The sequence below is a fragment of the Balaenoptera physalus genome, assembly GCF_965194825.1.
Source record: "Balaenoptera physalus genome assembly, chromosome: 7".
Taxonomy (NCBI): domain Eukaryota; kingdom Metazoa; phylum Chordata; class Mammalia; order Artiodactyla; family Balaenopteridae; genus Balaenoptera; species Balaenoptera physalus.
In genome coordinates this window covers 118,743,350-118,763,584 of record NC_138886.1, presented here as the reverse complement: position 1 = coordinate 118,763,584, position 20,235 = coordinate 118,743,350, and the positions used below count along the sequence as shown (strand labels likewise).

At 40.6% G+C, this 20,235-nt stretch overlaps 1 protein-coding gene across 4 annotated transcripts in view; it reads left to right on the top strand.

Moving 5' to 3' along the window:
• GALNTL6 (polypeptide N-acetylgalactosaminyltransferase like 6) overlaps nucleotides 1-20,235 on the top strand; it is a 1,158,938-nt gene that overhangs the window by 213,738 nt on the left and 924,965 nt on the right. The window lies entirely within an intron of this gene.

The following is a 20,235-nucleotide window of genomic DNA, read 5'->3' as shown; positions in this document are numbered from 1 at the left end:
TCTTAGCTTTCTTAAATGTCAGAGGAATAACCAGATAAGAATAAGTGACAGTGTTATGTTTGTCTTTCTGTTACACAGTGCAGAGTGTATGTTAACCTGATTTAGCATTTTGCAGTGTGTAACATATGCACAAATGGTGGGCTTTGGGATTTTTTTGAGACGAGATCAATTTCATTTGTGTTAACATGTGTATTTGGGCTATGTGTGTGTGCATGTGTATGCATGTGTGTATGTGATGCATGTGTGTGTGGATGCATGGATGTATTTCCTTTTTATAAAAAAAAAAGAATACTCTAGCCATATACTTATTGCTTGTCAAAAGCTCTTTCTGCAGTAACTTTGGTATTTTAAATTATTATTCAGTTATAGTAATTTAAAGAATGGTAAATATAACAGCAGTCACAATGTATTCAGTGTTTATGTTGGGTCTGATAATATGCCAGGCACTTTATACATGTTAACTCTCTTAATACCATCATGTAGATATTATTATCCCCCAAATGTACCAAGAAAACCAAAGGTTACCTGGGTATTGAGGTTAACCCTTCTATTAAGGATCCTACAGTGTCACTTTTGCTTGAACCCAGGTCCCTCTGGATTCAAAATCAATCTCTTCCTACTACATCACTAGTGAGGAAGCAGTTTGGTGGCCTGTGAGGTCTTTGCCTTAGGTAAAGTCATTTGCAGACTTTAAGAATCGTCATTATGAAATACTTTTACTTACGAAAACTTAACAAGATGAAAGTATTTGTAGTTGATCTATTCAATGACTTGCCTTGCTTCAGTAAGATAAACCCCAAAGCAGCAAGGTTGCTATTTCTTTGCTTTTGAGGCTGCAGATTATTTCTTTGCTTAATACTGTAATTGTGTCTGATTCAGACTTTTTTTAAAAAGTTCCTACTGTGGAGGAGCTTCTGCTCAGCTCCAGGACTGTCTAGAGCTGTTCTGAGTTTTAATGATAAGTGAACGGACCCCTTTGTTCCCTCTATAGAGTGGCAAAGCCTCAGTTCTCAGGAATCATCTGTGGCTGGCATCACTCTGCTGTCCCTGGAGACTGCACTGACCATTTCAACAGAACATGACACCTGGGCCCTTCCCATTCCCCAGTGGCCCTACTACACGTTGCTGCTTGGTTCTTTCCAAATGACCATTTCACTGCTTTTTCTTTCTTCTGAACACTTGCACAGTCTCGTAAATGCTAACATTTCCTTCTCCATGGCCTTTACTTACATTCTCTGAGCTGCCTCATGCTACACAGAGGAAAGAGAAGCAATTGGATGGAAATCCCTTGGCCTTCTTTCCACCAGATTTACCCGTGCAAATTAACATGTGCCCGTATCCCTGTCTTCCTTCTTATTACAAAAGATGAAGTGTCCAGATTTTATCTGTGGTTAATCCCTCCACTGGACCATGGTCCTTACCCCACCCTTGTCTCCTGAAGGATTTTGCTGTTTTAATTAGTCCCTTTGTCTCCCACTTCATCAGTAAGAGACTACATCCTAGACATTCCCATCTCTAGGGTCTACTATTTAAAAGACAGAATAAAACAAGGAAGAAGTGCCAGCAGACGTGAGTTCTACCTTTAAGACTCCTTAGTTGTGTCACATCCTTTGTCAGACTTCTCAACGTAGAAGTGCCCCAAGACTGTCCACGGCCCACTTCTCTCCTCTCCTCTCCTGTCCTCCTCCCTTTATTTTTCTTCTTCCTGCTCCCTTCCTCTCTCTGTTCACTTACCTGAGTGAGTCTTCTTTAATTCTGTATCTAAAAATTCCATCTATTCAGGACAACTCTCCAGCTTGCATTTGTAGCTCAGATCTCTCAGCAGAGCTCCAAGTCTGTGTATCCAAGTACTCTTTGACAACATCTGCACTTGGATATGTCGTTGGGGTTGAAACTTAAAATGTGGAAAGCTGGTGTCTTGATGTCCACCCGATCCCTGCCCTTGTCCCTACCAAAGGTGTTCATGCCAAAAACATAGGAATCGTTTTTAATTTCCATCTCTTACAGATTTCTTACCAAATATCTAGCTTTGTCTCACCCACACCAGCTCTATCACTCAAGCTTCTCTGGTAGCTTCCTTTTCTTTTTTTTTTTTTTAACATCTTTATTGGAGTATAATTCCTTTACAATGGTGTGTTAGTTTCTGCTTTATAACAAAGTGAATCAGTTATTCATATACATATATCCCCACCTCTCTTCCCTCTTGCATCTCCCTCCCTCCCTATCCCACCTCTCTAGGTGGTCACAAAGCACCGAGCTGATCTCCCTGTGCTATGTGGCTGCTTCCCACTAGCTATCTATTTTGCTATCTATTTTATGTTTGGTAGTGTATATATGTCCATGCCACTCTCTCACTTTGTCCCAGCTTACCCTTCCCCCTCCCCATATCCTCAAGTCCATTCTCTAGTAGGTCTGCATCTTTATTCCCGTCTTGCCTTTAGGTTCTTCTGACCTTTTTTTCTTTCTTTCTTTTTTTAGATTCCATATATATGTGTTAGCATACGGTATTTGTTTTTCTCTTTCTGACTTACTTCACTCTGTATGACAGTCTCTAGGTCCATCCACCTCACTACAAATAACTCAGTTTCGTTCCTTTCTATGGCTGAGAAATATTCCATTGTATATATGTGCCACATCTTCTTTATCCATTCATCTGTTGATGGACACTTGCTTCCATGTCCTGGCTATTGTAAATAGAGCTGCGATGAACATTTTGGTACATGACTCTTTTTGAATTATGGTTTTCTCAGGGTATATGCCCAGTAGTGGGATTGCTGGGTCATATGGTAGTTCTATTTTTAGTTTTTTAAGGAACCTCCATAGTGTTCTCCATAGTGGCTGTATCAATTTACATTCCCACCAACAGTGCAAGAGTGTTCCCTTTTCTCCACACCCTCTCCAAAATTTACTGTTTGTAGATTTTTTGATGATGGCCATTCTGACAGGTGTGAGATGATATCTCATTGTAGTTTTGATTTGCATTTCTCTAATGATTAATGATGTTGAGCATTCTTTCATGTGTTTGTTGGCAATCTGTATAGCTTCTTTGGAGAAATGTCTATTTAGGTCTTCTGCCCATTTTTGGATTGGGTTGTTTGTTTTTTTGATATTGAGCTGCATGAGTTGCTTGTATGTTTTGGAGATTAATCCTTTGTCAGTTGCTTCATTTGCAAATATTTTCTCCCATTCTGAGGGTTGTCTTTTTGTCTTGCTTATGGTTTCCTTTGCTGTGCAAAAGCTTTTAAGTTTCATTAGGTCCCATTTGTTAATTTGTGTTTTTATTTCCATTTCTCTAGGAGCTGGGTCAAAAAGGATCTTGCTGTGATTTATGTCATAGAGTGTTCTGCTTATGTTTTCCTCTAAGAGTTTGATGGTGTCTGGCCTAACATTTAGGTCTTTAATCCATTTTGAGTTTATTTTTGTGTATGGTGTTAGGGAGTGTTCTAAATTCATTCTTTTACATGTAGCTATCCAGTTTTCCCAGCACCACTTATTGAAGAGGCTGTCTTTTCTCCACTGTATATTCTTGCCTCCTTTATCAAAGATAAGGTGACCGTATGTGTGTGGGTTTACCTCTGGTCTTTCTATCCTGTTCCATTGATCTATATTTCTGTTTTTGTGCCAGTACCATACTGTCTTGATTACTATAGCTTTGTAGTATAGGCTGAAGTCAGGGAGCCTGATTCCTCCAGCTCCGTTTTTCTTTCTCAAGATTGCTTTGGCTATTTGGGGTCTTTTGTGTTTCCATACAAATTGTGACATATTTTGTTCTAGTTCTGTGAAAAATGCCAGTGGTAGTTTGATAGAGATTGCATTGAATTTGTAGATTGATTTGGGTAGTAGAGTCATTTTCACACTGTTGATTCTTCCAATCCAAGAACATGGTATATCTCTCCATCTGTTTGTATCATCGTTAATTTCTTTCATCAGTGTCTTATAATTTTTGGCATACAGGTCTTTTGTCTCCTTAGGTAGGTTTATTCCTAGATATTTTATTCTTTTTGTTGCAGTGGTAAATGGGAGTGTTTTCTTAATTTCACTTAAAGATTTTTCATCATTAGTGTATAGGATGCAAGAGATTTCTGTGCATTAATTTTGTATCCTGCTACTTTACCAAATTCATTGATTAGCTCTAGTAGTTTTGTGGTAGCATCTTTAGGATTCTCTGTGTTTGGTATCATGTCATCTGCAAACAGTGACAGCTTTACTTCTTCTTTTCCAATTTGTGTTCCTTTTATTTCTTTTTCTTCTCTGATTGCTGTGGCTAAAACTTCCAAAATTATGTTGAGTAACAGTGGTTAGAGTGGGCAACCTTGTCTTGTTCCTGATCTTAGTGGAAATGGTTTTAGTTTTTCACCATTGAGGACGATGTTGGCTGTGGGTTTGTCATATATGGCCTTCACTATGTTGAGGAAAGTTCCCTCTATGCCTACTTTCTGGAGGGTTTTTATCATAAATGGATGTTGAATTTTGTCGAAAGCTTTCTCTGCATCTATTGAGATGACCATACGTTTTTTTCCCCTTCAATTTGTTAATATGGTGTATCACGTTGATTGATTTGCGTATACTGAAGAATTCTTGCATTCCGGGGATAAACCCCACTTGATCATAGTGTATGATCCTTTTAATGTGCTGTTGGATTCTGTTTGCTAGTATTTTTTTGAGGATTTTTGCATCTATGTTCATCAGTGATATTGGCCTGCAGTTTTCTTTCTTTGAGACATCTTCGTCTGGTTTTGGTATCAGAGTGATGGGGACCTTGTAGAAGGAGTTTGGGGGTGTTCCTCCCTCTGCTATATTTTGGAAGAGTTTAAGAAGGATAGGTGTTAGCTCTTCTCTAAATGTTTGATAGAATTCGCCTGTGAAGCCATCTGGTCCTGGGCTTTTGTTTGTTGGAAGATTTTTAATCACAGTTTCAATTTCAGTGCTTGTGATTGGTCTGTTCATATTTTCTATTTCTTCCTGGTTCAGTCTCGGAAGGTTGTGCATTTCTAAGAATTTGTCCATTTATTCCAGGTTGTCCATTTTATTGGCATATAGTTTTTTGTAGTAATCTCTCATGATCCTTTGTATTTCTGCAGTGTCAGTTGTTACTCCTCCTTTTTCATTTCTAATTCTATTGATTTGAGTCTTCTCCCTTTTTTTCTTGATAAGTCTGGCTAATGGTTTATCAATTTTGTTTATCTTCTCAAAGAACCAGCTTTTAGTTTTATTGATCTTTGCTATCGTTTCCTTCATTTCTTTTTCATTTATTTCTGATCTGATCTTTATGATTTCTTTCCTTCTAACTTTGGGGGTTTTTTTGTTCTTCTTTCTCTAATTACTTTAGGTGTAAGGTTAGGTTGTTTATTTGAGATGTTTCTTGTTTCTTAACGTAGGCTTGTATAGCTATAAACTTCCCTCTTAGAACTGCTTTTGCAGCATCCCATAGGTTTTGGGTTGTTGTGTTTTCATTGCCATTTGTTTCTAGGTATTTTTGGATTTCCTCTTTGATTTCTTCATTGATCTCTTGGTTATTAAGTAGTGTGTTGTTTAGCCTCCATGTGTTTGCATTTTTTACAGATTTTCCCCTGTAATTGATATCTAGTCTCATCGTGTTGTGGTCAGAAAAGATACTTGATACAATTTCAAATTTCTTAAATTTACCAAGGCTTGATTTTTGACCCAAGATAGTGTCTATCCTGGAGAATGTTCTATGAGCACTTGAGAAGAATGTGTATTCTGTTGTTTTTGGATGGAATGTCCTATAAGTATCAATTAAGTCCATCTTGTTTAATGTATCATTTAAAGCTAGTGTTTCCTTATTTATTTTCATTTTGGATGATCTCTCCATTGGTGAAAGTGGGGTGTTAAAGTTACCTACTATGATTGTGTTACTGTTGATTTCCCCTTTTATGGCCATTAGTATCTGCCTCATGTATTGAGGTGCTCCTATGTTGGGTGCATAAATATTTACAGTTGTTATATCTTCTTCTTGGATCGATCCCTTGATCATTATGTAGTGTCCTTCTTTGTCTCTTGTAATAGTCTTTGTTTTAAAGTCTATTTTGTCTGATATGAGGATTGCTACTCCAGCCTTCTTTTGATTTCCATTTGCATGGAATATCTTTTTCCATCCCCTCACTTTCAGTCTGTATGTGTCCCTAGGTCTGAAGTGGGTCTCTTTTAGACAGCATTTATACGGGTTTCGTTATTGTATCCATTCAGCCAGTCTATGTCTTTTGGTCGGAGCATTTAATCCATTTACATTTAAGGTATTTATTGGTATGTATGTTCCCATTACCATTTTCTTAATTGTTTTGGGTTTGTTATTGTAGGTCTTTTCCTCCTCTTGTGTTTCCTGCCTGGAGAAGTTCCTTTAGCATTTGTTGTAAAGCTGGTTTGGTGGTGCTGAATTCTCTTAGCTTTTGCTTGTCTGTAAAGGTTTTAATTTCTCCATGAAATCTGAATGAGATCCTTCCTGGGTAGAGTAATCTTGGTTGTAGGTTTTTCTCCTTCGTCACTTTAAATATGTCCTGCCACTCCCTTCTGGCTTTCAGAGTTTCTGCTGAAAGATCAGCTGTTAACCTTATGGGGATTCCCTTATGTGTTGTCATTTTTCCCTTGCTGCTTTTAATATGTTTTCTTTATATTTAATTTTTGATAGTTTGATTAATATGTGTCTTGGTGTGTTTCTCCTTGCATTTATCCTGTATGGGACTCTCTGTTCTTCCTGGACTTGATTAACTATTTCCTTTCCCATATTAGGGAAGTTTTCAACTATAATCTCTTGAAATATTTTCTCAGTCCCTTTCTTTTTCTCTTCTTCTTCTGGGACCCCTATAATTCGAATGTTGGTGCATTTAATGTTGTCCCAGTGGTGTCTGAGACTGTCCTCAATTGTTTTTCATTCTTTTTTCTTTATTCTGCTCTCTTTTCTTTACTCTGAAGTAGTTACTTCCACTATTTTATATTCCAGGTCACTTATCCGTTCTTCTGCCTCAGTTATCCTGCTATTGATCCCTTCTAGAGAATTTTTAATTTCACTTATTGTGTTGTTCATCACTGTTTGTTTGCTCTTTAGTTCTTCTAGGTCCTTGTTAAACGTTTCTTGTATTTTCTCCATTCTATTTCCAAGATTTTGGATCATCTTTAGTATCATTATTCTGAATTCTTTTTCAGGTAGACTGCCTATTTCCTCTTCATTTGCTAGGTCTGGTGGGTTTTTGCCTTGCTCCTTCATCTCCTGTGTGTTTTTCTGTCTTCTCATGTTGCTTAACTTACTGTGTTTGGGGTCTCCTTTTTGCAGGTTGCAGGTTCGTAGTTTCCATTGTTTTTGGTGTCTGTCCCCAGTGGCTAAGGTTGTTTCAGTGGGTTGTGTAGGCTTCCTGGTGGAGGGGACTGGTGCCTTTGTTCTGGTGGATGAGGCTGGATCTTGTCTTTCTGGTGGGCAGGTCCACGTCTGGTGGAGTGTTTTGGGGTGTCTGTGGCCGTATTATGATTTTAGGCAGCCTCTCTGCTAATGGATGGGGCTGTGTTCCTGTCTTGCTAGTTGTTTGGCATAGGGTGTCCAGCACTGTAGCTTGCTGGTCGTTGAGTGAAGCTGGGTCTTGGTGTTGAGATGGAGATCTCTGGGAGATTTTCGCCATTTGATATTACGTGGAGCTGGGAGGTCTCTTGTGGACCAGTGTCCTGAACTTGGCTCTCCCACCTCAGTGGCACAGCCCTGATGCCTGGCTGTAGCACGAAGAGCCTTTCGTCCACACGGCTCAGAGTAAAAGGGAGAAAAGAAAGAAAGAAAGACAGAAGAAGATAAAATAAAGTAAAATAAAACAAAATAAAGTTATTAAAGTAAAAAATAATTATTAAGAAAAAAAAATTTTTAAGTAAAAAAAAATAAAAACAGACAGACAGGGGCTTCCCTGGTGGCGCAGTGGTTGAGAATCTGCCTGCCAATGCACGGGACACGGGTTCGAGCCCTGGTTTGGGAAGATCCCACATGCCGCAGAGCAACTGGGTCCGTGAGCCACAATTGCTGAGCCTGCGCGTGTGGAGCCTGTGTTCCGCAACAAGAGAGGCCGCGGTGGTGAGAGGCCCGCGCACCGCGATGAAGAGTGGCCCCCACTTGCCACAACTAGAGAAAGCCCTCGCACAGAAACGAAGACCCAACACAGCCATAAATAAATTAATTAATTAATTAAAAAAACAAAAAAACAAAAAAAACAGACAGACAGAACCCTAGGACAAATGGTAAAAGCAAAGCTATACAGACAATATCACACACAGAAGCGTACACATACACACTCACAAAAAGAGAAAAAGGGAAAAATATATATATATTGTTGCTCCCAAAGTCCACCTCCTGAATTTGGGATGATTCGTTGTCTATTCAGGTATTCCACAGATGCAGGCACATCAAGTTGTTTCTGGAGATTTAATCTGCTGCCCCTGAGGCTGCTGGGAGAGGTTTCCCTTTCTCTTCTTTGTTCGCACAGCTCTCGGGGTATAGCTTTGGATTTGGACCAGCCTCTGCATGTAGGTCGCCTGAGTGCGTCTGTTCCCCGCCCAGACAGGACGGGGTTAAAGGAGCAGCTGCTTCGCGGGCTCTGGCTCACTCAGGCGGGGGGAGGGAGCGGTACGGAGGAGGCGGGGCGAGCCTGCGGCGGCAGAGGCGTCGTGACGTTGCAGCAGCCCGAGGCGCACCGTGCGTTCTCCCGGGGAAGTTGTCCCCGGATCACGGGACCCTGGTGGTGGCGGGCTGCACAGGCTCCCAGGAGGGGCGGTGTGGAGAGTGACCTGGGCTCGCACACAGGCTTCTTGGTGGCGGCAGCAGCAGCCTTAGCGTCTCCTGCCCGTCTCTGGGGTCCATGCTGATGGCTGCGGCTCGCACCCACCTCTGGAGCTCATTTAGGCGGCGCTCTGAATCCCGTCTCCTCGCGCACCAGGAAACAAAGAGGTAAGAAAAAGTCTCTTGCCTCTTCGGCAGCTGCAGACTTTTTCCCGGACTCCCTCTCGGCTAGCTGTGGTGCACTAGCCCCTTCAGGCTGTGTTCACGCCGCCAACCCCAGTCCTCTCCCTGCGATCCAACCGAAGCCCGAGCCTCAGCTCCCAGCCCCGCCCGCCCCGGCGGGGGAGCAGACAAGCCTCTCGGGCTGGTGAGCGCTGCTCGGCGCCGAGCCTCCGTGCGGGAATCTCTCCGCTTTGCCCTCCGCACCCCTGTGGCTGCGCTCTCCTCCGTGGCTCCGAAGCTTCCCCCTCCGCCACCTGCAGTCTCCGCCCGCGAAGGGGCTCCTAGTGTGTGGACACCTTTCCTCCTTCACGGTTCCCTCCCACTGGTGCAGGTCAGTCCCTATTTTTCCTTTTTTCTTTTGCCCTACCCAAGTACGTGGGGAGTTTCTTGCCTTTTGGGAGGTCTGAGGTCTTCTGCCAGCGTTCAGTAGGTGTTCTGTAGGGGTTGTTCCACATGTAGATGTATTTCTGATGTATCTGTGGGGAGGAAGGTGATCTCTGCGTCTTACTCCTCCGCCATCTTGAAGCTCCTCCATAGCTTCCTATTTTAATTGAAGTCTAGTTGATTTACAATGTTGTGTTAATTTCTGCTGTACAGCAAAATGATTTAGTTATACATTTATATAGACATTCTTTTTTTATATTTTTTTCATTCTAGTTTATCATAGGATATTGACTATAGTTCTCTGTGCTCTACAGCAGGACCTTGTTGTTTATCCGTTCTCTAAAAGTTTAACTAACTGTGGCAGCTTCCCTGCTCCATAAACTCCAAGCATAGTCTCTCTGTCCCAGAATGAATTCTAAACACCGTACTTTGCTACGTGATCTGCTTCCTAGTGTCTAAGGTTATTTCAGAACCCCCTCTCAAGTTCTATGTCCAAACGCCTGCCTTATAGAGCATACTGAGCCATTACATATTCTCTCCACTGTTAGAGAGAACGTCATACACTAGGCCCTGCCTTTGGGCCTCTCCCTAGATGAGAACGTTCCTTTGCAGCCCTCAAGTCCCATGAATGTCCACCACCTCCTGGGAAAGGACTTTGCCACCTAATGCGCAATCTGCCTTCTCTTCCTCTGGCCACGCCTTATCCCATCACGTGTTATTCTTGTTCCCGGGTCATCATTGGTTACCATGGGGATGTGTTTAATCATGATCCCTTTCCTTTCGAATATGATCTCCACGAGAGCCATGGCTCCCACTGCATCTGAGCAGTTAGCAAAGATCCTTTTGTGGAGAAGGATAAATATCATATGATATCACTAGTATGTGGAATCTAAATAAATGATGCAAACGAACGTACCTACAAAGCAGAAACAGACTCACAGACTTCGAAAACAAACTTATGGTTACCAAAGGGGAAGCATGGGGAGAGGGACAGATTAGGTGTTTGGGACTGACATGTACACACTGCTATATATAAAATAGATAACCAACAAGGACCTATTGTTTAGCACAGGGAACTCTACTCGATGATCTGTAATAATGTATATGGGAAAAGAATCTGAAAAAGAATGGGTATATGTATACGTATAACTGAATAACTGACTACGTATAACTGAATCGCTTTGCTGTCCACCTGAAACTAACACAACAGTGTAAATCAACTATACTCTAACGTAAAATGAAAATTAAATTAAAAAATACACCCAAGAGGAACCCCCCCCCAAAAAAAGATCCTCTTGTGAAGGAATGAATGAAATTGCTTTAGCATTGAACGTGAAGGCCTCCCAGAAGCTCCTAACTTATTCCTTACCACTGGTGTTTTATGGAGAGCATCCTCTAGCAAGCTGCATACGCATTCTGGCAGCTGCACCCCTGCTCTGACTTCGGCCATCCATCCCACTTGGCAGTACCAGCCAGGGACGACAGCTCCCTTGTCTCCTCCTGCACAAATGTCAGGTCTGGTTTGGTGGCCACGGACAGGTTTTTATTTGTGCAGCACACACAGATGGACTCATGGCCCCCCTCAAGAGACTGTGCAGAAATTATTCTTTCCAGCTAGAGACTGAAGATGCTTAAATGTGAGAAGAAACCTCCCCCAATAGCATTAGTGATAGTTGGACTTATAGCCTGAATATACACATTTGTCTGTGTAGTTTGTAATCTAGGTCAGGAGAGATAACTAACATCAGCTACATCCCATCAGCATTGAAGCTGAAGAATTCTTAAAATCACAGTTAATAGTGGCGCTTAAATTCATTCAGCCACTACTCAGCATAAAAGATTCTTCAAACTTAACAAATTAATCGTAAATATATGCAGTGTACATATATGTATTGGTCATATATTTCCCATATATAATATGTGCAACAAGTGTCTGCCTTCAGCAGGACCAGTAAGCCATGAATGGTGCTATAACTACGACACCTCATCCACAGAATCCCACATCGGGGATTTGATATTTGCCTTGACTGATTTAGTCATTCCACAAATACAAGTTGAAAACCTACTCTTCACCACGCACAATTCTGGGTGCCGGAATATAACATGAACAGAGCAGAAAACAGGGTTGCTTTCTCAACTGTTCTTGTGTGTGAGGAAAAGGTCAGGAAGGGGGCATATATATACACACACACACACATGTGTATATGTATATATATTCGTTACGTAATGGAAAGCCTTTTGAAGAAAAATCAGCTGAGTAAGGAGATAATAGCAAAGGGTGAATGGAAATTATATTCTCAATGGGTTGTTTCTCCAGCATCTCAGATAAGGTGGTGTGGTGAAAAAGGAAGATGTCAGATATAGGGCCATCCAGCTAAGAGTTTTTGTGGATGTGGAAAATTGCAAGTGCACAGTCTGACTCTAGAATATTCTGTGTATATTCTGCTTATCTACAGAAAGGAGGCTTTGTGGCTGGAACAAAAGATGAGTTAGCAACTATATTTTCAGATCAAACTATTATCTGTAGTTACTTACTTGTATTGGGGACTTTTTGGGCTACTTGATTGGAAAGAGACTGGAAATCAGGAAGGGGTTAAAAACAAGATAAAAGAAAGATGAAAAAATAGGGTTTAAAAAAGCACTAAAGAGTGGAAGGTGATTCCATTGTAAATAAGATCTCTGTTAATTCCCTGACTTCTAGAAAGACAAAATGTACTTTTAAAAGTGTATTACTCAAAACACCAGTCCCCAGATAACGTCTTTGAAAAACATTCAATGGGAAAATAAGTTTGATATGTGCTTTATCCTGGGAACTATAAAATGATATTATTATATGTTGTATCCAAATATATGAGAAGAGCCATATACAAGGCGCCCAGCTAGATGTATTGATCCCAGAATCTTAGAAACGTACTTAGATTGTTTTGTTCATTTTGAAACGAATGCATTAGAAACAAGAGCGACAGATCCGATAGAATGAGGTGAAGTCTGTTTAATGAGGGTAAAGATTTCGGTTAAAAAAAAGAGGCTTAAAAATGCAAGAGCTTAGGGATAACAAGCCGTAGGTGGGCGTGGAAACGTGGAGCGATCCAGGTGCCAAGGATGAGGTGGGAGTGGGAGAATAAGGGTCGTTGGACGCCGGGGTTGCTCAGCTCTCTCCTCAACAGACTTCAACATACATTCCAGGTATACTCTGTCCCTCAGCATCTTTCAACTGGGCATCGCCAGCATAAAGACGGGCATGTTCTTTGCTGAGATCTGGGAGGTAAGTTTATGATTCCCTCCCTACATGAATGACAGGGGGCACCCTTTTTGTTAAAACATTATCCTATTAGGATTCCTGGAACTTACCCCATCTTCCCTCTACTCCATGATGTCACAAAAAGCCAGGCTCAAGGTCATTGCTATGGAGAATTTTCCCTGGATAAATAGCTCATTCGGCATTCAACTAACCTCTCTGGGTTCCATAACTTTGTTTTTTCCTTGTTTCTGGCCAGCCAGTCAATTTAAGGTAGTATTTGTCTGTATGGAAAGAAATGAAGACCAGCCAACTGAGAACAAGCAAAAACTGTTTATTCAGAGCTTGCTATAGCAACGGAGTAGCCACCGTCACTTGTGTTCTGGCAGAGACGCCAGAGCAGGCGGAGGAGCGGGAAAGCTTTATAGTGTAGAAAAAGGGAAGGCTTCAGGTGTGCCTCATTGGAGGTCATTGGCACAGGGAAGCTGAAGGCAAGCGAGCTAGAAGCAGCGTGCGGTGTATGATTGGTTGGGGTGGACGTTTAGCTTTCTCTGTTTGGTCCTAAATTAGAAGCAGGAACAGAAATTGGGTCTGTCATCTGTCAACCAAGTCCTGGCCATTTGGGGCTGATGGTTGCAGAAGTTATTGGTTGGCTTCCTGGATTGTTACTGGAGATGACAGTCTGGCTTCCTACAAATCTGACCAGACTGGCTTCTTGGCCTGGCTATTGTAGAAAAGGGATTTCCTGGGCAGTTGTTTCTGGTTGTGGATCAGAGTTCTAATTTTATATATAGTCTGGTCATTGTTCCTTTGTGCACTCAGGATCTTATCTGTTTATTAGTTCGTGTGTGTGTGTGTGTGTGTGTGTGTGTATGTGTGTTTTCCTTTTAGCCAGCATTTTTTAGTGTTGTAGCAGATGGTTTGTTCAGGGAATCTAAATCACCCTTGTGACAGAATGAAGAATCCCACCATTCCTCCATACTTAAAAAGCAATTTTTCCCCCTGGACTTCTATAATTACACACTTGGCTGGGTCCATTACTATCCAACTGGTTACTTCCCCTCAGTTCTCTTCTCTGGTCCATTTTCTACTGAATCTTTAATTTTGTAGTGACTAAGGATTTGGTCCTCATATTTTTATTTTTTTCTTCTCTTGTTTTCTCTTTTATTTTCCTTCCTCTAGGGTTTTTCCTTAGTGATGCATCCAGTTTCACAACTTTCATGTATTCTGTACACTGATGATTCTCAAAATTATGTCCTCAAATAACAGGTCCCTTGAACTCCGTATTTGTAAAATATAACTGATTCCTTGCCATCTCCACTTGAGTATCTGGAAAGCATCTCAGACTTCTAGGACACCATAAAACTATTCAGATACACATCATAAGCACTGCCCACCCCTAGTTCTTACACATCCATCTTAGCTTGGGCTGCCATAACAGAATACCGTAGACTGGGTGACTTAAACAACGGAAATTTATCTTCTCACAGTTCAGAGGCTGGGATTCTGAGATGAGGGTGCCAACACAGTCATGTTCAGGTGACAGCCCTCTTCCTTGCTGTGTGCTCACATGGCCATTCCTGGGTCAGTGTGTGGAGAGAAAGAGTGATCTCTGTGTATTCCTCCTATTATTAGGGCACTAATCCCATCATGAGGACCCCACCCTCATGAATCCATCTAGACCAAATCCCCACCCCTCTAAAACCCTCACATTGGGTGTTAGGGTTTCAACATATGCGTTCGGTGGGGGAGGGGACATAGTTCAGTCCACATCAAGACACCACTGAGGAAGCACTGTCAGCTTTATCGCTGACACATACTCCACACCCAGACACGTCTCAACATTTCTGCCAGTAAAGTCTTAGTCCAAGCCACCATAATTTCTTGACTACCAGTAGCCACCTAACTGATTTGCTTTTCTCCGTTCTTTCCCCTATATGGTTGATTTTTTTAAACAGCAAGCATGGAGGGTTTTCTTTTCCTCCTTACATAAAATCTCGTCACTCTTCTACTTCCCAATTCACGTGGCAAAATAGGATTTTTCTCTGGCCTGTGATGCCCTACTTGATCTCATTCCTGCCTCTTAGACATCACAGGGTCTCCTCTAGCCTTTGTTTCACCAAATACAATTCTCTGACATAACTAAGGATTCCTGTCTCAGCAACACACTACCTGCTGCTCCTTCCCGCTCGAAGCCCTCTTTCCTCAGATTTTCACAAAGCTATTTACCCTTCGTCTTGAAGCGGACACTCAAATATCGTCTTTTCAAAGAGGGCTTCCCTACCAAAAAGGGATTCACAGGCATTCTCTACCATACCCTCCTGTTAACATCTTCATTGTATCACTAAGGAGCCCTTGAAACAATGTTGATCCTAAGTTCTTTGTGGCAATGTGTTTGTTTTTCGATTCATTGATATAACCACAGGACTGAGAACAGTACCAGACTCAGAACAAATACTGGATAAATATTTGCTGATTCATCAAGAGAAACTATGGCTGGGATAGTGCCAAAAAAGAAAAAAATGGAAATGGTGAAAGAGAAGCATTATTCAGGTTTCTTTAAGCTGTGGAAGGGAAGGGTACTTTTTGGAGGTCACAGCTGGCTGCTATGATTTTGATTGCCTATAAAATATCCATGGGTCATCAGGGGGAAAAGATAACTCTAGATCCTTCTTTCCCTCTAGAGTTTCACCTGGGGAAATAAACAAAGGTGGAGGAATTTTGATTAATTCTGCCATGGGCTAGCCGTTCAGAGGCAGCAGTAATTAATTAAGGAACTAAAATTTAAGTGCAGATAATCTATCACCTGAGGTAGAGCATAGCAGCAGGGCTGGAAATGGGTGAGAAGCAGTATCGCTCTAGACTACAAAGGGCTTTAAAAGAGGTGTAAAATTTTAGCTGAGGGATGAGCGCTCTGCTCCAATGTTAACAGCTAAGGACAGATGGAGACTGTTGGTTGGAGCCGTTGCCAATGAATCAACGCCTCATGTTAATGTTAGTATGTTTCAATCTTGGTATAATTGGAAGAGCGTTGATCTTGACATCAAAAGATCAGGTGCAGAGTCTCAAGTTTCCATTCCTTAGGTGAGCAAGGCCCTTGACTTGTCCTGGCCTCTGCTGTCTCACCTGTACAACAGATGTTATAACGTCCAGCTCATGGTTATTATGGTTTCTAAACCGTAACATACTATATACATTTTAGGAATCAACCTTCAGTATTTTCATACTTTTCCTTTAAGTGAGATGTTTGTTGGCAATTAACTATACAGTACATTTTAAACAATAAATATGTAACTTCCTTAAGAATGTGCATTCCTAATTCTATAATCTCCATCCCAATCTACCACTGAAAAAAATTAGGTGTCATTGACTATTGGAACCAAATATGTAAGACCTCTATCAAAAAGAGATTCCATTAACTGGAAAAGTGTATAAAACCTCATGTTTAGGAGAGGAATTAGTCCCAAAAAAACAAACAAAACATTTGGCTGATTCGTTTGAGCCAGTTCAGTGACAGCTCATGTCACCATGTCACAAGTGGATTTCTGTTATCCATATTTGTCTTTGTCAGTGGGTCTGCTTTAAATTGTGAGCATTGTCATGTTCATACTTTAAAAGCTAGGAAGTTTTTTGCTTTTGTGTGTTTTTTTTTGGAAAAGATTAGTTGCAGGCAGTCTATAACTTTGGTGATATCTAGGTTTAGAAAATTTGAGTCATGCACTCAATGCCCCAGGGAGAGTGCCCTGAAAAAACAGACACTGCTCACTGCTCCTACTTGCCTTATAAAGTGTTCAAGGCAGCACAGAAGACAAGGCTTAAATTAAGCAAATAACTTTTTTTTTTTTTTCAAATTGTAAAGGCTACAATTGTAATTGTGACAAGTGCACTGAGGGAGAAGCTATTTCTTAAGATCAGGTTTACCTGGAAGACTGTTTCTGTGATGGGAGAATGGGGAGTTTTCCTTTGCACAAATGCTGACTCCTTAAACATGCTCTGTCACCTTCAAGAACTTTCTTTTCCATTTTAATGGTTATTATCTAATAATACACCGTAGTCAGCCCTCCATATCTGTGGGTTCTGCATCCGTAGATCCAATGAAGTATTCGAGAAAAAAAATCCAGAAAGTTCCAAAAAGCAAAACTTGAATTTGTTGTGGCCAGGAGCTATTTACATAGTGTTTACATTCTATGTACAACTATTTACATAGCATTTACATTTCATCAGGTATTATAAGTAATCTGGAGATGATTTAAACTGTACTGGAGGATGTGTGTACGTTATATGCAAATACTACACCATTTTATATAAAGGACTTGAATATTCTTTTTTTTTTTTTTAATTTATTTTTTTGGCCGTGTTGGGTCTTGGTTTCTGTGCGAGGGCTTTCTCTAGTTGTGGCAAGGGGGGGCCACTCTTCATCGCGGTGCGCGGGCCTCTCACTGTCGCGGCCTCTCTTGTTGCGGAGCACCGGCTCCAGACGCGCAGGCTCAGTAGTTGTGGCTCACGGGCCCAGCTGCTCCGCGGCATGTGGGATCTTCCGGGACCAGGGCTCGAACCCGTGTCCCCTGCACTGGCAGGCAGACTCTCAACCACTGCGCCACCAGGGAAGCCCAAGGACTTGAATATTCTTGGATTTTGGTGTCCATAGGTGATCCTGGAACCAATCCCCAGTGGATACCTAGGGACGACTGTACTTTTAAAACATTTTGTACATATTATAGAATAATGATCATATTATAGACAATCCTGCATGTTTTCTATTTTTTACTGTCACTTATTATAAGAAGTTTAATTAGCTTTTGCATCTTAAAAGTATTATGTGATGATATTGGGTTTTTTTATGGTTTATCACAAGATATTGAATATCCCTGTGCTATACAGTAGGACCTTGTTGTTTATCTATGTTATATATAGTGCTTCGTATCTGATATTCCCAAACTCCCAATCCATCCCTCCCCCACCCCCTTTCCCAACATTGTTATTTTTAAAACACCATATCTGATTTCTAACATGTTCATATTTAGAAAATCCTGTATTCATCCTCTTTTTGCTTATCTCTTACTGTGACCTTTAAGTAAGCATTTCAAATAATTTAAAAGCTTCTCATCCAACTAAATTCTGATATTTCCTCTTTACTTGAATGCTATGGAATATACTTTCTTAAGTTATTTGTATTTCCTTTTTCTTTTTCTTTTTTTTACAAAGATCTTTCCAAGCCTAACTTGTATCTTACTTAAGAAAGAAAGATGTTCGGTAAAGTTTGCCTGTAGCTTCCACAACAGTCAGAGTGGCACTTTTATCTCCCTTTTGCTCTAATACGTTGCCAGAGATGAGAGAGAGAGTCAGGGTGAGGGGGAGACAGAGCCAGAGAGAAACAGAGCCAGAGAGAAACAGAGCCAGAGAGAAACAGAGCCAGAGAGAAACAGAGCCAGAGAGAAACAGAGCGAAGAGTGCTCACTGTTGGACCAGTGGGGAATCATACAGAACAATATGGAAGACATAGGACTGAGCAAGTTAATTAGCCCTGAAATAGGCTTTATCTTGGCGAGTAATGTATACTTTAAAAAATACATTGTGTGTTCTTAAATTTCTAAGATATTTCAATTATGGTATATTACATAAAGCTATTTAGTCTGTTTATACAGATCATTGACTTTGGCTTAATTAATTGTCTAGCTGTTTCCCAGAGGAGCATGTTTGGCAGAGGACAAATTTCCTTTGGGTGCAAAGGAGCCTTTGTAAGTGACATGCACCAGCTTGTGTGTTTTTCCCCTAATAGCACCACCATTTTGGGAATTGACCTAGATGCCCAAGGAAGCCTTCATTATTAAGAATTTATGGTGCTCAGGTGGCTTTCGTTTGCTAAATTAGCCTCTGCCGCATATTAAACATTGATAGCTAATGCCACTTTATTGCTGCTGGTCTATTCAGCATCTCTTTTCACAGGACACAATCTGCATAATTAGAAAATAGCATGACTTCTACGTCTAGCCCATCAGGAGCGTAAAGATGCTGTACTCTTGCTTGCATCTCATATGCCAACCTTCATAACACAGATGTGATAATAACATTCTTTCAATTTAATAATGGCAATAGGTGCACTGCATTGCATTGACAAAACTACAAAGGAAACAAAGGAAAGATATGAATTTATTAAGACAAGCAAAACATCCCATTAACTTACATGTCAAGTAAAATTTGGGGAAAATTTACTGCTGCAGGAAATCACCATATCTGTACTGTCACCAAGAATAATTGCAAGACATATGAGACAAATAGCATGCTTCTTATAAACCAGGCCACCAACTATTCATAGTATTGCTATACATTTTCTATTCATATTTTTCCCATTATTCATTTCTGTCCCATTTTAAGGTATATTCTAAAATGCCCTCACGTGATATCTCTGTCATTTATGAAAATGTCAAGTTTTACATGTAATATTAAGGGATTACAAAAAAATTAAATATGAAACCAGCACTTAATTTACTGATATGATATGTACATAGGTAACTCATAAATTAAATCCAACTAGGCTTAAGTACTATATGCATTAAAATATCTCAAGTTGCTTAGAGTGAATTAGAGGAGACAGATATATTTAGAATTAGTCTTTTAGATTCAGGACTGTCTTGGTATCGTAGGGTCCTTGTTGATACATGGCTATTTTGTTGTCTTTGAGGGAAAAATGCTTATTTGTATCTTTTTATAGGGAACTGGCTTAAACATTTCCAATTTTGTATGTATTTTTTTTTAAATAAATTTATTTATTTATTTATTTATTTATGGCTGTGTTGGGTCTTCGTTTCTGTGCGAGGGCTTTCTGTAGTTGTGGCAAGCGGGCTCCACTCCTCATCGTGGTGTGTGGGCCTCTCATTATCGCGGCCTCTCTTGTTGCGGAGCACAGGCTCCAGACGCGCAGGCTCAGTAGTTGTGGCTCACGGGCCTAGTTGCTCCGCGGCATGTGGGATCTTCCCAGACCAGGACTCGAACCCGTGTCCCCTGCATTGGCAGGCAGACTCTCAACCACTGCGCCACCAGGGAAGCCCCTGTATGTATTTTTGACTGCACCTTAAGAATGTTTTGATAGGAAAAAATCTAAATTAAAAAACTTTATAAAATAATTTGAGGTTTCATATATTTACATTCATTGAAAAGAAAAACGACAAACTCATCAAATAGGAGACAAGCATGTTCAAATTGCTGTTTCAATAGCATTATTACTAATTTGAGAGTTTTCATCTGAAAATGTATGTGCATACATACAGTTGCACACAAATATATAACTGTACATATATATTTACATCTGCATCTATATCTATGCCTTTATCTACATCCAAATCTATATCGATATCACGATCTACATGACTGACCATCTATATCTAATTATTTGCCTAAAATGAGATTCTGCTGTGAGTTAGGTTTGTACACTGACTTTTTTACTGAGAAATATGTCATAGGTATTTTTCCAGTCATTAGACCCACAAAATATATATATCTCTGTGTGTAGAATATATTATGAGTAGATAGATGTAAATCGTTATTTTCCTAGCTACTCAGTATCCTATGTTATGGCATTTCATGCTTATTTAACTAAGCTTCATTGTAGACTGTATAGATTATT